Genomic DNA, 17109 nt, shown 5'->3' with positions numbered 1-17109 from the left:
CTGAGAAAATACCAGACATATAACATGTCTGGTATTTTCTCATTAGGTACATTTTATTATTACTAGATGTATCAGTTTGTAGTTTCAAACTGCCTGGCTGCTAAATGTGCTCAGACTGCATGAGTGTGTCTACCAGCCAGACAGTTCGCAACTACTCGAGGAGGTGGGGGGGGGACACAATAGAGACCTCGGGACAGACTCACTTGTGCTTTGGGGGAGGGCAGCGCCCCAAGATCTACATATGGCCGGGTAAGTCCCGCTCCCCGCCCTCTGTCCCCCGCTGCACCTCTGGCCAGCCCCACTTCCCCCAAACCCCTCCTGGACAGCCAGTTCTCCCCCGCTTCTCCTCCCAATCTCCCTTGGCCAGTCCTGTTGCCCGCATCCATCCCTGCTTCCGGCTGCCAATTCACTCCCCCTTCTCCCCCCCCAAACTCTCCTGGCCAGCTCTGATGCCCCAGGCAAGCCCTGCTTCCGGCAGCCGCTTCTCCCCTACTCCTCCTCCTGATCTCCTGGCCAGCCCCCTGCCCAGCTCTGCTTCCGCCAGCTGCCCCCCCACCCCAAATCTCCAAATCTTGCCCTGATTCCCCTCTCTAGTGCTGCTTCCGGTGCCCAGCTTTCCGCTCCTACTTCTCCTCTTCCCCTCCCCGCTCCCGACCTCTCCTAGCTACACCTCTGCCGGGAGCTGGAACATCGGGCTGCAGGTTATGCCCAGGCCGGTTAAGGGCTTGGAGGACCCGGTGCCACACGGGCACTCTGGGAGCCCAGAACACCCCGGCAACCACGCTGAGGCCCAGTATTTTTTTCCTGCGGCCCGGTATCGGGCCATGGCCCATAGTTTGGGAAATGCTGAACTATAGGAATTAGGGGAGAGCAGGGCTGTATTATGTACAGGGCACTAGGGGCTGCATCCTTGGGCCCGGGACTAAGAGGGGGGCCTTAGCCCTGGGATGCAGCCCCCAATACCCCTGCATGCTGAATTACTGGCCAGCTCTGCCTGACTGAGGAGTGGGAGGGGGTCTGCACACTGCTGTTCCCTATCTTCCCATGGTTGGGGCAGCATCATCATGAGTGTGGGAAAGCTCTCTGTCCCTGCATTTGCCTGTGCTTGCAAATTCCTATTGGCTGGGAATCATGGAAGTTGGTGTCTGCAAATGCAGGGCAGCATGAAAACACCTGTTTCTCCCCCCCCCTACCCGCACTGACTGGGACCTACACCATGTAAATGCACCAATCTCCTGACCCCTCCTGCTCTTCCATACTCTCTCTCTGCACCCTGCCTCCCTCCTAGACCTTGCACCTGCAGCCCTCTCCCACACACTGAATCCCTCATTTTGGCCCTGTCCTGGAACCTGGGGGGAGCACAAAATCAACTAGCTCTGAGTCCCCAGAGGAGTTAATCCAACCCTGACAGGGAAGGCGGCAGGATCCTGAAATAATAAATGCTACAAGTCTCTTGGGGTTTTGAGAGAAATGTTTGGTTTGTAAACTTAGAAAGTCTTTGATGCACTGCAAAGTATGTTTAGATTACCATCTTACCAGAAATGACTTTTGTAACTCTCCTAAGCACTTTGGCTACGTCTACACTGGCCCCTCTTCCGGAAGGGGCATGTAAATTTCACGAGTCGTTGTAGGGAAATCCGCGGGGGATTTAAATATCCCCCGCGGCATTTAAATAAAAATGTCCGCCGCTTTTTTCCGGCTTTTAAAAAAGCCGGAAAAGAGCGTCTAGACTGGCCCCGATCCTCCGGAAAAAGTGCCCTTTTCTGGAGGCTCTTATTCTTACTTCAAAGTATTCAAAGTAAGAATAAGAGCCTCCGGAAAAGGGCACTTTTTCCAGAGGATCGGGGCCAGTCTAGACGCTCTTTTCCGGCTTTTTTAAAAGCCGGAAAAAAGCGGTGGACATTTTTATTTAAATGCCGCGGGGGATATTTAAATCCCCCGCGGATTTCCCTACGACGACTCGTGAAATTTACATGCCCCTTCCGGAAGAGGGGCCAGTGTAGACGTAGCCTTAGGGTTCCTCTACAGAACATTGTTATTTTGGAATAACTGATGTTATGTTGAAATAAGAAAATGCACATCTACATACCTTGCCTTTATTTTGAAATAAATGTCAAGCTGAAGGACTTCTTATTCTGACTCTTGGTAACCCTAATTTCACGAGGAGTAGGGGAAGTTGAAGGAAGAGTGCTCTTCCTCCAACTTCCTGCTGTGTAGACAGTGCCAAATGCCAAATTAAGCTATTTTGCCTTCAGCTACTCAATTGATGTAGCTGAAGTTGCATAGCTTAATTCAACTTCAGCCCTGCTGTGTAGATGTACCCTTACAGTGCAGGGAGTTGGTGTTCTTTTTCCAGCAGTCTATTTCATGGAGAGAGAGATAAAAGAGACTTTATGGTAGAGTAACAGTCACCAATCTTGCCCTTACACTCAGGAATCTCAAGGAATTGCTCTTGCATTAACTATTGATGAACCAACCAACCAACCAACCCAAGAACTACTCTGATCCCTGTAGTCTGAAAACAGTGCTACTAATATAGCAGAGCTTGGGTTCTGTTATGCAGCTTATCTTTTTCTCCCTGAAAATGGCCTAAGCATGAGTTTGAAACCAGTCAGGAGACGCTCCCCTTCTGCCTTTGTGCACAGAGTCTGCAAGGACAGTGCGCTAGAGATGAACTGAATATGGGTTAATAAATCATGAGCTGGGCACACTAAAGTCTCCTATTTCAAAAGGAACCAGAGTTCATATTGTGTTTTGACCATTTTAGCTCGGTCTGAAATATTTTATTATCCAACTATTGTAAAAGCCTGTTGGAATCATTCTACAAGCTGATTATTCTATTTGACTTGGGTGAAAATTCAGGCCATTATTTGTGTTACGCCTAAATACCTCAGCTAGTATCGGGGGCCCTTTTGTTCTCAGTACTGTGTGTACACAGAGGGAAACTCTCTGCCCCACAAAGCTTGCAATATCGGTAAAATGGGGGAAGTGGGAGGGGAAAACAGAAGCAAAGTGATCAACTCCTCAGCCACCTCTCTGGTGAGCGATAGTCTCAGTAGGCGTTACATCAGTATCTCCAGCTGTAGCTATGGCACCCTGGATAGATAGTTACTGAGTCACTGGAGCAGGGATAGTGACCAACTTCTCAGGTAACTGCTGTAGCCACTAGTCTACATTCATTCTCTGTGCTTGTGCATGGTCTCCCTCAGGGTATGTCTACACTACCACCCTAGTTCGAACTAGGGTGGTAATGTAGGCAACCGGAGTTGCAAATGAAGCCCGGGATTTGAATTTCCCGGGCTTCATTTGCATCTCGCCGGGCCCCACCATTTTTAAAGGAGGAGTAACGGTAGCTCGGACTAGGAAGCCTAGTCCGAACTACCTAGTCCGTGCCGCATGTAGCCGCGGGGTACAGAGTCCGCACGGCACTAGCGGACATTTAAAAATGGCGGTGCCCGGCGAGATGCAAATGAAGCCCGGGAAATTCAAATCCCGGGCTTCATTTGCAACTCTGGTTGCCTACATTACCACCCTAGTTCGAACTAGGGTGGTAGTGTAGACATACCCTCACACTGGCCCAAATGAGACTGCCATAATGCCTAATTCCTGGGAATTTAGGGCTAAGCATATTGCTGGATTGGAGCTGAGGATTTTAAAAGTGAGAGCTTGTTCAGTGATACAGAATATAATAGATCTGAAAGATTCTGGGTTTAATTCTTCTCTAATTTGCATTGGTGTAAAACTAGAGTAAATCCACTGAATTCAGTGAAATGGCACTGAATTTACACAACAGCACGCAAGGAAATAGCTGCCACTTTCTGTTATTTCTTGAAATAAAACTCTAGACAAAAGGATAGCCCCCAACCACAAGTTAATAAAGTAAAGCTTTGGTATGGAAGACTCAGATTCTCTAAAGCTCACTGGCCTTCAGTATGAAAGTGTAAAATCACTAACTTTTCCCTAGTCTGTTCAACAGCTGTTTTACTGCAGCATCATAGCATCATCTTCATTATCACAGTCTGACAGCCTGGCTCACCAAGATTTCTCTTGGGTATTTCTTGGCTACCTGAGGAGGCTAAGAGGACACATTTCCCAACATAACTCCTTTAATATCAATAGGATGTCATTTTTGAGTCCTAATGCTATATTCATAGTCATGACGACAGATTCACAGATGGTGTGAAGCAGTATAGCTATATTAACTTCAAATCATTTGATGTTTTGGGCCTATGTATTGACTTGGAACCCAGTCTCTATCACTGAGCTAAATCCCTCTGTTTCATGGCAGCAGAGAACATAAGCACATGCTTAACTTTAAGCATGTAGGCTGTCCCACTGTCATCAAAAAGACATTACATTTACTGTGTTTTGGTTCAACATCAAAATGTGAGAAGATGATGAAACTGAAAAATGAGAATTTGGCTATTAAAATGATGTGATATGTCATAGTACAGTTGACAATCCAGCAAAGCATTTTAGACCTATTCATTCTTGCAGAACTACAAAGGCAGATATGGCTTTAGGTAGGATTTACTTATTGACGCTTGGCAACACACTATATTCAGCCCATGTCTATGGCTCATCCAGCTTTGGAGGCCTTCATTTCAGAATTTTTTCTCCCTATCCAGATTTCCTAGTCATTTCTTTTCAAAAACAACTATAGCAACTGTACATAGTGAACCCACTGAAGCATTATGCTCCTAGTGCTTCATGGCCTCCTCACATAGATCTTTCATTCTGTGCACAGTGAGCTTACAGTATTGAACCCTATATCTGAAATAAACAATCTTAGCCAGAATGAAAGATTCCCAGCATCTTAGGATAATGGTTGTAATACTAAAACTATGTAAGGTATATATTCTAAAATAGAGAACCCAGAGTATTACATACCTTTTATTGCACTGAGAGGCCTGTCACACAAGCAAAAAAATGTTTCTCTGCTTTTCACATTTTATATAGGCAATTTTCATATGATTGTGGTCTCATATGATATTCTGAAACAAACAAAGAAATCAAAGAATATTTTAACATGAACTAACTTGTTTTATATTGAGTTATCTTAGGATTTGCCTATTTTAACTTATATTGTACCTGTTACAGACATAGAAAAAAAGAGGTAAAGACTACATTGATGAAAGAGTGTAACCATTATGTTGAGATAACTAGCATTATTTTGAAATAATCATGTGAGTGTCTACACAGCCATTCTGTTATTTTGAAATAATTTCAAAAAAATGGTTGGCTTATTCAGAAATTGGTAAACCTCATTCTACAAGGAATAACACTTATTCCAAAATAGCTATTTTGAAATAAGGCGCGTGTAGCCACTCCACTGCTGCTATTTCAAAATAGACCCTCTTCGGAGCCATTCTAAGGTATTCCTCCCCAGTGCCTCCTGGGGCCATAATTCAAGGTAGTGCATCTACTTTAGGGAGGTCTGCCTTGGACTAAATTTGAGGCTTCCCTGCAGTGGACTGTTCTGGTGTAGCTTATTTTGAAATAAGCATGCAGTGTAGATGTACTATTAGGCCCCAAGAGTCATGCAGATAATACCCCCAAGTGCTGGATTTTCCATTTGGATCTAAATTATCTGAAAATTACAAAGTCATAAACAGCCAAACAGCTCCCTCTTGACTACTCATCTGAGGAGGCTCATACACAGTTTACCCGATCTAGTGTAGAAAATATGCTGTTTGCATGAAACGTGCTATCGACTAAGCTACTTTCAGAAGTGACTGTATGAATCATTATGGACTGGGATAAAACCTCCCACTTTTTTTGCTCATCCAGTTCCTCATTGTCAAACACAGATACAGTACACAGGGGAGCACTAATTGAACTGGGTTTTTTGATATTTTAAAGTTTACATAGGGAGAATTACCCTTCTCGCCATTTGCCATTTCAGAATCATATGTGAGAAATATCTTCTAGATTTCATTGAGATTCACCTACAACAGTAGTTCTTAGCCTTTTTTGTTTCATGAGCCACATGAACATTGCTGAGGATCTTGATGGACCATTTAATGATCTTTCCAAATGTTGTTTGTACCATTAGCTAACTATTGTAAAGCACTTTGGATAAAAGCGCTATATAAAAAAACCCCTTAATATGAATTAATAATTTTTGTTCTACAAATAATAGCAGACAACTCATATTTTAATACTAGGTAGGGGTTTGTCCCAGCCACAGCAGCCACAGAGCTGACACTGGGAAGGAGGGTTCTCTCTCCAAGGCAGCCACAACCCTGGAGCTGGGGAAAGCTGCCTCTTTTCTTAGGCCTCCACAGGCCTGTACATCCCAAATTTTCCCTACCCTCTTCTCACCCCACTGCTCTCTCCCACATATCCCTTATTCTCTCCCCCTCTGCACCCCCGGACACCTTACCTGTGGGCTTCTCCATGGTACAGATGCCTAATTTGTGGAACCACACCTGCAAACCAGTAATTAGGTGCCAGTCCTTCATTCTCTCGTGTGCAGCTCCATAGCAGGACCTATCCTCAGACCACCTGAATGGCACCCACATGGGGTTGATGTGTGAGGTGGGAGAGGAGGCACATGGCCCTCCACATGCAGTGGGCAGGAGAAACAATAAGTCAGAGCCTTTGGGTAGCCCAGGGAACTAGCAGGGGGGCCTGATGCTCACAGCAGGGGGTCGCCACCCTCACTCACCAGCAGCAGCAGAGGGAAGCAGAACAATGCAGCTCCACTCCCCCAGCTGCCAGACGCATCACTTGGGAGAGGGGTGGGAATGCCTCCTCCCCCCACCACTCACTAGCAGGCTGTGGCCGTACAGCACCGCTTCCACAGCCCCACCACTGCTGGTGAGTGTGGGGGACTGGTCAAAGGGGCAGCTGCCCATCAGCAGTGGAGATTCTGGATGATGTTTTACCTAAAATAGGCAGACAGGAGAATACGATTAGATTTGTGTAGCCATTTGTTCAGACTGGAGAGCTTTTCCAATTTTCCTCGCAAAACAACAACAACGAAAACAAGGTACAAGTACAAAACTATTAGTCTGCAACTGTTTTTCAGATAAAGGTTCATCTGTTCTATTGTGATGCATAAATGTGTGTGTTTATGAACAGAAAGTAACATTTTAAAAAGTATAAATTTGGAAAAAGAAGTACAGTATATAATAGACTATGCCATTCTCTGCTGTTCTTTAAAAAGTTCCTTAGTGAAGAGCCTACCCTGTTGTAATCAATTATGATTTTACCACAGATGTTAATGGAAGCAGGTTTGGAAATAGAGTCAGATCTTTAGGCTGGTACAAATCAACTTACTTTCAATTTCTACAACAATTTAACCCCAGAAAGATTTTATATGATGTTGATTTATATCATTTATATCTACACATTTAATTTAAACTTTGATTTCCATGACCATTCATATCACTAATCTCTCATTTTCTTCAAATATTCATAGAAACTCATTGTGATAATACAAAAGAGGAGTAAGTCCCCACCAAAGGGAATTCACTTAAAAAGCTGGAATGAATATTCATAAGCAAAACCTTGCAATTTTCACCCACTTTCACCCACTTGTAATAATGATTGTGCAGCACTGACAAAATATAATGATTTTTTAAAACCTTTTATCTGTTAGAGGAACAACTGGCAATTTCATTTCTGATGAACAGATTCTTAATAGAATCTAGGTGCTTGTTTGTTTGTTTTTCACTGTATATGTCTATGCCTAGAATGCTAATATTATCAATTTTAGATCATTTAAATGCAGGAAAAATATGGGCTAAGTCCTTAGTAGGGATCCCCTGTGAAGGAAGGACAAACATGACTTTTGTCACCTTTATGTACCCTGATTCTGAGGGAAGCACCCCAAGTACTTTTCACGGCTATTTTAATTTACACCTGGTTGCAACAATTTCTAAGGAGTCATTCTGGAAACTGAGGGTACGTCTACACTGCAAGCTTATTTTGGAATAGCGTGTCTATACACAAAGAGCGCATCGAAATAGCAATTTGCTATTTCAAAATAGAGCATCTACACTGATTGAATGCTATCTCACATTTAAGGCCAGTTCAGACAGAGCATTAGATTAGCATTGACATCCTGGAGCTGTTGCGTGAGGCTAACTGAGATGTGTGCTTAAAGGGACCCTGTTTACTGCCGTTTCTCAGCTTCTTCTCCTGCTCGCCTATCTCTCTGAGGGACAGCAAAGCATTTCCACTGTGTGCTTTGGTTGCCCTGTGTTTGGACACCACAGCACTCCCAGCTATGGAGCAGGAGCTGACTCTGGGCACGCAACAGACCCAGACTGTTGCACTGCAGTTTCTGCAGGCTGCTTTCCAGACCCCGCAGAAACCTGACCCTGAGCTGCTTGAGGAAACCCTCAGCCTGTGTCTAGGAGTGCAGCTCTTTCAGAGGCACCCCACTTGGGAGTGCCACTTCTGGTTGCTGGACACCAGTTCCGACTGGTGGGACCGGCTTGTCATGGAGCAGTGGGACAACCAGCAGTGGCTCTAGAGCTTCTGTATGAGGAAGGAGATGTTCCTGGAGCTGTGTGCCTGGCTCTCCCCTACCCTCACATGACGGGACATGCAGATGAGACCTACCATCCCCCTGGAGCAATGGGTCACCATCGCAACTTGGAAGCTCACCACGCCGGACAGTTACCAATCTGGCAGGAATCAGTTCGGCATGGGGAAGTTGACCCTTGGGGCCCTCAAGCAGGTATGGCACTCTTGGGCTGCAGTCCCCGGGAGGAGGTAGAGGGGAAGAACTGGAAAGGGGGACTCTAGAAAAAATGAAGGTTGGAGGTGTGGGGGTGGGGGAGATGGCAGGGAAGCCCCCAGCCCCGATTGGTTCTCCAGTCCCACCCTCACACAGCCCTGCCAAGTGAGGGCCATTAACACTGTCCTTCTGTGAAGGGTCATCCATCTTGGTGATGTGAAACCCATTGTCACCGGCTTTGCCGCCATGGGCTTCCCCAACTATGGGGGGTGGGGCGAGGGATATTCATAGAATCAAAGAATACTAGAACTGGAAGGGACCTTGAGAGGTCATTGAGTCCAGTCTCCTGCCCTCATGGCAGGACCCTGTACTGTCTAGACCATCCTTGATAGACATTTATCTAACCCTCTCTTAAATATCTCCAGAGATGGAGATTCCACAACCTCCCTAAGCCAATTATTCCAGTGTTTAACCACCCTGACAGTTAGTAAGTTTTTCCTAATGTCCAACCTAAGCCTCCCTTGCTGCAGTTTAAGCCCATTGCTTCTTGTTCTATCCTCAGAGGCCAGGAAGAACAATTTCTCTCCCTCCTCCTTGCAACACCCTTTTAGATACGTGAAAATCGCTATCATGTCCCCTCTAAATCTTCTCTTTTCCAAACTAAACAAGCCCAATTCTTTCAGTCTTCCTTCATAGGTCATTCTTGAATCATTCTTGTTGCTCTTCTCTGGACCTTCTCCAATTTCTCCACATCTTTCTTGAAATGTGGTGCCCAGAACCGGACACAATACTCCAACTGAGGGCTAATCAGCACAGAGTAGAGTGGAAGAACGACTTCTCATGTCTTACTCACAACACATCTGTTAATGCATCCTAGAATTATGTTTGCTTTTTTTACAACAGCGTCACACTGTTGACTCATAGTTAGCTTGTGGTCCACTATAACCCCAAATCACTTTCTGCCGTACTCCTTCCTAGACAGTCACTTCCCCATTCTGTATGGCTTTGTCTTGCGCCTATCTGCCTTTCCCACAGCAACTCCTTCCTTCCCCCCTCCATACCTCTCTCTTGCAGAAACAATAAAAACCTGTTTGGTTTTTAAAAACAGAACTGTGTTCTGGTTTATTTGGGGTAGAAGTAACTGGGGAAGGAGTGGGGAGAGAACCTGGAAACGGGGAGGGAGGAGAAGGGAGGGATGAGAACTTTGGAGGGTGGAGGGAGTTGAAAGAGGGAAGAAGCAGGAGGGAGGCTCAGGGCTGGGGCTGCAAGTGATGCTTAGCTTGGGTGCTTCCTCCACCTTGTGTGTGGGGACCTCGGCGAAATTGGGGGTGTGGAGGTCTGGAGAGGGTAGGAGAATAAGGAAGGGGGGGAGCAGTGTTAGGCATGGGTGGGGGGCAGGGACTGGCATGGGAGAAGGGGCAGGACCGGAGACTGGGACTGGGGCAGGAGCAGGAGCAGAAGCAGGAGCAAGAGCTAGCTCTGGGTGTGCAAAGAGAGACTGCACAGCCATGGACATGTTGAATTCCTGCTGCAGCAACTCCATCCATATGTTTCTCCGCCAATGCGTTTCCTCCTGGACCTTCTGAGCCAGCTTCTCATGCAGGTCCCAGAGGATGGAGATGTGCTGCTGCATCAGGTCTTCCTGGGTCCTGTGACGCCTGGGGCTCCCCCGGGATTGGCCGGCTAACTTGGGTGCTGTAGACCACCCCACTGTCCCAGCAGGTTCGGTTGGGGACAATAAAGAGAGATGGTCACTCATCCCTGGAGACGCTGTCCCTGAAGCCTTGCCCTCATCTTTAAGCCGAGACCTACAGTTTCTGGGTCAGATTAAAGTGATGTCCTAAGAGCAAGGCCGTGTGTGGCCTGAACAGTGTGCCCTTTCTTATGGAGGCACAGATGTCCCCAGAGGGCCATGCTTCCTGCCCCCTCAAGTCCCGGAGACAAGCTGGCATGAGAAATTGCCAGCAACACTGGGATCCAATGGGTGGGAGGGGGGCCTCGAGCTGCCAGGGATTCCGTTGTGCTGCACACACACTTGTGCCTGGAAGTGGTGGCATCCCAGGGGGAGAGACCTTGTATCCCTGGCTGTTGGGGGGAAAGGGATGTGGGTGTGTGGTGGGGGTGTGAGCAGCACACACCCCTACACCTGGTAGAGCTGTCCCTGGGAGTGAGTGCTGACTCGAGCATGCAGGCATGCCCATGTGCGGTGTGGCACTCCAGAGTGAGTGAGAGTGTGTGTGTGTGTGTGTGTGTGTGTGTGTGTGTGTGTGTGTGTGTCCCCTTATCTCCAGCCTCCTACTAGTGATGGCTCATGGTGGAAGGGCGTCCTCCGCCCTGGGTGTCAGAAGTGTGGCTGGCCACCCTAGAGCCTGTGAGCAAAAGTCCTGGAGTGCTGCCTCCTGGTGCTGCATGTGCATCCACATGCACAGACTGCAGTGTGATCTCCAGGCTGAGAAGGCCGAGCAGTGCCTGCCACCCCTACCCTGTCTGTCTGTGTGGAAAAACTAATACCACTCACCTTTCCCGGCCTCAAAGGATGCCTGGGACACAACAAGACTGTGGGGTACTGGCTTCAGGGTAATCATAATCACAGAGATGGCCATATTGGGATCCTCCTCCTCCTCATTCCCAGCTGTGACCCCCAGGTGGGCGACGATGGGCATCTCCAGTCCCGAGTTCACCAGCAGGGGTGGGGAAGGGGCTGCGCCACCCCCAAGGATGTGGTGCAGGTCTTCAAAATAGGGGCAGGAGTGGGGTTCTGCACTCCATCACCCTGGCATAGGCCTGGCAGAGCTTCTTGACCTTACTGCAGACCTACTCCTGGGTCTGAGTCTGGCCACCAAGGGCCATATCATCAACCATCCGACTGTAGATGTTGGTGTTGTGGCATCTGGAGCAGAGACCCAGGAGGTTTTCCTCCTCACTCCACACCTTGATGGGGGCCAGGATCTTCACCCCAGACCAGGACAGTGCATGCCTTTTGTGGTGCCTGGCAGACTCCTGGGAGCCATCAGAGTGCTTGGGGAGTTTGGGGGTCTGCCATGCTGGACAGTCAACGTGCAGTGGCAGCTGCAGTGTGGGTCAAGGTTGTGAGGTCCAGCTTCCTGCCACAAGCCCTTTCCCTTGTGTCTGCAGCTTTAAGAGCTGCAGGGGAACGGACAATATATAGTCCTGAGGAGTGTGGATGGAGTGACCAGCAGGGCACCTGTAACATTTCCTGGAGGCCACTTATTTAAAAAAAACTCCCTGGGCTGCGTCCACACACTCTCTCTCTTCTGAAATGGCTATTTCGGAAGAGGTGTTATTCCTTGTGGAATGAGGTTTACAAACATCGGGAAAAGCCATCCATTATTTTGATTTTCTTTCAAAATAACGTAATTTCTGTGTAGACACTTGCATTATTATTCTGGAATAATGGCTGTTATTCTGGAATAATGGTGCAGTGTAGATACACCCTGAGGGTGCGTCTAGACTGGCAAGATTTTGTGCAAAAGCAAGTGCTTTTGCGCAAAATCTTGCCACCTGTCTACACTGGCCATGAGTATTTGCGCAAGAACACTGACTTAGTACTGTACAAAATCAGTGGTTCTTGCACAAATACTCTGATGCTCCCGCTCAGAGATAAGCTCTCTTGCACAAGTATTCTTGCAGAAGAGGGCCAGTGTAGACAGCCAAGTTAATTTCATGTGCAAGAAAGCCCGATGGCTAAAATGGCCATCAGAGCTTTCTTGCGCAAGAGCACGTCTACACTGGCACTGATGCTTTTGCACAAAAGCAAATCTTTTGCGCAAAGGCACATGCCAGTATAGACGCTCTCTTGCACAAATACTTTTAACGGAAAAACTTTTCCTTTAAAAGTATTTGCGCAAAATCATGCCAGTTTAGACGCAGCCTGAGAATCATTAAAGAACATGCTATGGTATGTACTGGTCATGCTCCAAGAAGATTCCACTTCCACTGTGCCGAAGAAACCTTTAGTTTGGCCACTTTAACCACCACTGTAGGAGCACAAAACACTTATTCTGCCCCCAAATCTGGCCCTCCAGACCTAAACACCCCTTAAAATCAGGGGTATTAAAAATGAGACTCCCTGGTCTACACTAGGAACTTATTTCAGTATAACGGTCCCCTTCCCCCCGAAGTGTGAATTTATAAGTGGTACGTCCACTCTACCAAGCCCATTATTTTGAAATAATGGGATGCCAAATTCGAACTCTGTACCCCTGCTTTTCTCGAGAAGTAACACTCATTCCAAAATTGTAATTTCAAAATAATGTTAGTGTGGATCCAGTGATTCCACTAATTCGAAATGATTGGCCTTTGGCAGACCTCATGCAGCTCCCCAGAGCTTCTTCTTGACTTGAAATTTGATTAAAACCACAGACTGATTAATGGTTCAGGACTTTTCATAATACTTGCTTCACTTTGATTCAGTTCAGCACACTATAGTCAAGGTAAAGCCTCTGTGGAGAAAATAATTGTAAAATGAAATTATATTTTCTTTTCAGAAGAAATTAATCAAGTTGTGGCTGGTCCTAATGGATTCTGCCCCTGCTGTCTAACGTACCCTTATCTGGTCTGCTAATTACAGTGCATGTCATGAAAAGATGATCAACTCTGCCTCTGAAGAGAGTCCCCTGCAGAGACTGCCTAACTGCCTAAGGGTTTGACTTTGCAATACCAAAATGAAAACTGACAATTAAGTCAACCTTTCATTGAACCAAAAGAAAGGATAAAAGATCCTGTCAGTCACAGCCCAACACTTACGTGAATGATTCAGAAACAACTGGGGAGAATGGAGCAAAATAAAGGGAACGGAAAGATGTGAATGGGTAAAAATGGACATGGATTGTCAAGAAGTTTGTTCTGAAATCTGAGCTCAAATGAACAGAAATGTTTTCAGAAATTCTCTCTAACGATGTGATCCTGTAAAAATGGATGTTTCATTATAAAGTCAGCATTCCCTGCATTTAACACCTCATTTTTACATCAAAAGCTAAGTATGGGACACTTCCAGCCCACTCAATTAGCCTCAATTGACAGGTACCATTTTTTTAACTCCCCTTCTTTTTCTGTTATAAATTCTGGGTTCCTGTTATCCCTCTCCAGCTCATCAGATGAAGTTGGTTTTGCCCACGAAAGGTCATGATTCTATATATATTTTGTCAGTCTCTAAGTTGCCACAGGACTACTTGTATTTAAAGTTACAGACTAAGGGTTTGTCTAGATTGTAGGGTTTTTCCAGGATACCAGAGATCCAGGGAACACATTTGCTCTTTCACTTATTTTTGCGGAAGAGCAAACGTGCTCTTTTGGAAGCCTTGTCTTTCTCATTCTACGAGGAAGAAGGGATCTTCCGAAAGAGGGGGATTTTTACAAAATTTGGCCCAGTGTTGATGGAGCACATTTGGTGTACCTTTTTCTGAAAAAAAGGTGTAATGTAGACTTAGCCTAACATGGCTACCTCTCTGAGGCTGTGTCCAGACTCCATGCCTCCGTCGACGGAGGCATGTAGATTAGCCAGCTCGGAAGAGGGAAATGAAGCCGCGATTAAAATAATCGCGGCTTCATTTAAATTTAAATGGCTGCCCCGATCTGCCGATCAGCTGTTTGTCGGCAGATCGGGAGAGTCTGGACGCGATGCCCCGACAAAGAAGCCTTTCTTCATCGACACAGGTAAGCCTCGTGAAACCAGGTTTACCTGTGTCGATGAAGAAAGGCTTCTTTGTCGGGGCATCGCGTCCAGACTCTCCCGATCTGCCGACAAACAGCTGATCGGCAGATCGGGGCAGCCATTTAAATTTAAATGAAGCCGCGATTATTTTAATCGCGGCTTCATTTCCCTCTTCCGAGCTGGCTAATCTACATGCCTCCGTCGACGGAGGCATGGAGTCTGGACACAGCCTGAGACTCTGAAATCTGAAACACTCGATGCTTGTGGACAAAGATGAAATTGGTAACACAGGCTTCTTCAAACTTTGGCCTATACCACATGTAATGGTAGCATTAGGACAAGACTATGTCCAATATCTACATGTGTGAAAAGTAGGGTCAGGATGCAAGGATCCTTCTCTATTGTCTGCTGCATCAGTGTCAGTCCTTGCATTCTTTGGCAGAGATCCTGAGATTGGCTGGAGAACTTATATACCCATTTTCCTTCCAAATTAACGGGAATTGGATGTTCGAATCCCATTACTTGCTTTAAAAATCTCATCTTTGAAATGTAAAGACAGGGCTTGTATCACTGCTGGCACTAGCCTCTCCAAGGAGGGTAGGGAGAATTGAAATGGTCCCACTCTTGTTAGCAGAAGTGGCTGGCTAATGTTGGAAGCAGGCACCATCCCTCTTCAAGGGTATCATGGCCACCATCCAATAGAAGGGTGGGGAAACATTATCCCTGCTGCAGGTCCATTGCTTTCCAGAGGAATTCTTGGGATGGTTACACTTCTCCACGTCCCTCCACGTTCGAACTCAATTCAAATGAGCGGAGCGCTTAGTTCGAACTAGGAAAACCTCATTCTACGAGGACTAAGCCTAGTTCGAACTTACTAGTTGGAATTAAGGGGTGTGTAGCCCCTTAATTCGAACTAGTGGGAGGCTAGCCCTCCCCAGCTTTCCCTGGTGGCCACTCTGGGCACCACCAGGGAAACTCGTATGCCCCCCTCCCGGCCCCGGACCTCTTAAAGGGGCACGGGCTGGCTACGATGACCGTGCCAGGTGCAAGCCTGCCAGCACCCAGCTAGCAGACCCTGCACCTGGCACAGTTCGAGCCAGCCACCCAATGCCCCCCAGCCCTCCCCTTCTTCCTGGGACCAGGCTGGCGGCTCCTGGGAGCTTGCCCGGGACCGCAAGAGGCGGGCACCCGCCTGGTCTAGTATGGACATCGTGGACCTCGTCCATGACCTCTGCACTAGGCACAGGAAAGTGGCCATCTAGGGCCATCTAGGGCAGGAGAGCTGCCAGCCTGGCCACCCAGGAGCAGGTGTGCATGAAAATCAAGGTTGTCCACTGAGACCCCCGACCCTTAGCCCTGAGCTTACAATGGCCGTATTGGGTCCATCTAGCCTAGTAGCCTGTCTGCTGACAGCGGCCAACCCTAGGGACCCTGGAGGGGATGGACCAAAGACAGTGACCAAGCCATTTGTCTCGTGCCATCCCTCTCCAGCCTTCCACAAACTTTGGGCTACCACTCCTACCCCCTGGCTAATAGCACTCCATGGACCCAGCCTCCATGAATTGATCTAACTTCTCTTTAAACTCTGTTCTAGTTGTAGCCTTCACAGCCTCCTGCAGCAAGGAGTTCCACAGGTTGTCTCTTTGCTTTGTGAAGAACAACTTTCTGTTACTAGTTTGAAGCCTGCTACACATTCCTTTCCTTTGGTGTCCTCTAGTCCTTCTATTATGGGAACTAATGAAGAACTTTTCTTGATGCACCCTCTCCACCCCACTCATGCTTTTAGAGACCTCTATCCTATCCCCCCTCAGTCTCCTCTTTTCTAAACTGAAAAGTCCCAGTCTCTTTAGCCTCTCTTCAGATGGGACCTGTTCCAAACCTCTGATCATTTTAGTTGCCCTCCCCTCTCCCACCCTCTCTCTTCCCCTCTCACACCTCCTTTTCCCAGTCTCCCGGAGTTTTGTTTAATAAAGAGAGATTCTATTTTTGACCACACGTTTTCTTTATTTTGTACATCAGGAAGGGGGGCTAGGGAAGGGTAAGTGGAAGGAGGTGAGGGAGGAATGGAGTACGAGCCCCCGATGGGGAGGACTGGGCTGGCTCTGCGGGCTTCTGGGGGTGGAAGCTCTCCTGCAGCTCCCCAATTGCTCCCTCTCCCCAGATGGCAGCTTGCGGCAAGTGCAGCCGGTCTGATGTCCGAGTGCTGTGATGTGCCCAGTGTGGGCACTCAGGGAACTCCAAGGCAGGACTGCTTTGCAAGCGGGGCACCCCTGAGAACTGCCTGTCCGGGGTGGGGGTTGGGTCCCTTTAAGCACAGCCCTCGGCTAGCCTGAGGCAGCAGCTCCACGCTCTAATTCCTCATCTGATACCCTGCCAGCACTGCTTCCGGCCATCCTTAACCCAGGTTCAGGGTCCACTTAATGTCGACATGCTACTTCGAATTAGCAAAACGCTAATTCGAACTAGTTTTTTAGTCTGGATGCGTTAGTTCGAATTAGCTTAGTTTGAATTAACTACAGGCAGTCCCCGACTTACGTGGATCTGACTTACGTCGGATCCCTAGATACGAACGGGGTGAGGCAACTCCCGCACATGCGCAGCAGCATTCCCGGGGCTCGCTCACCTGGGTCCTAGGATCCTCCTCCTCCTCGGGCCGGCTCCGACTGGGGTCCCGCAGAGCTGCCGGGCAGAGGAAAAGTGCCTCCCCACGCCCGCTGCCCCCCCCACCCTCCTGCCAGCAACA

This window comes from Pelodiscus sinensis, chromosome 10, assembly GCF_049634645.1.
Source record: "Pelodiscus sinensis isolate JC-2024 chromosome 10, ASM4963464v1, whole genome shotgun sequence".
Taxonomy (NCBI): Eukaryota; Metazoa; Chordata; order Testudines; family Trionychidae; genus Pelodiscus; species Pelodiscus sinensis.
Note: the sequence above shows the minus strand (reverse complement) of the source record.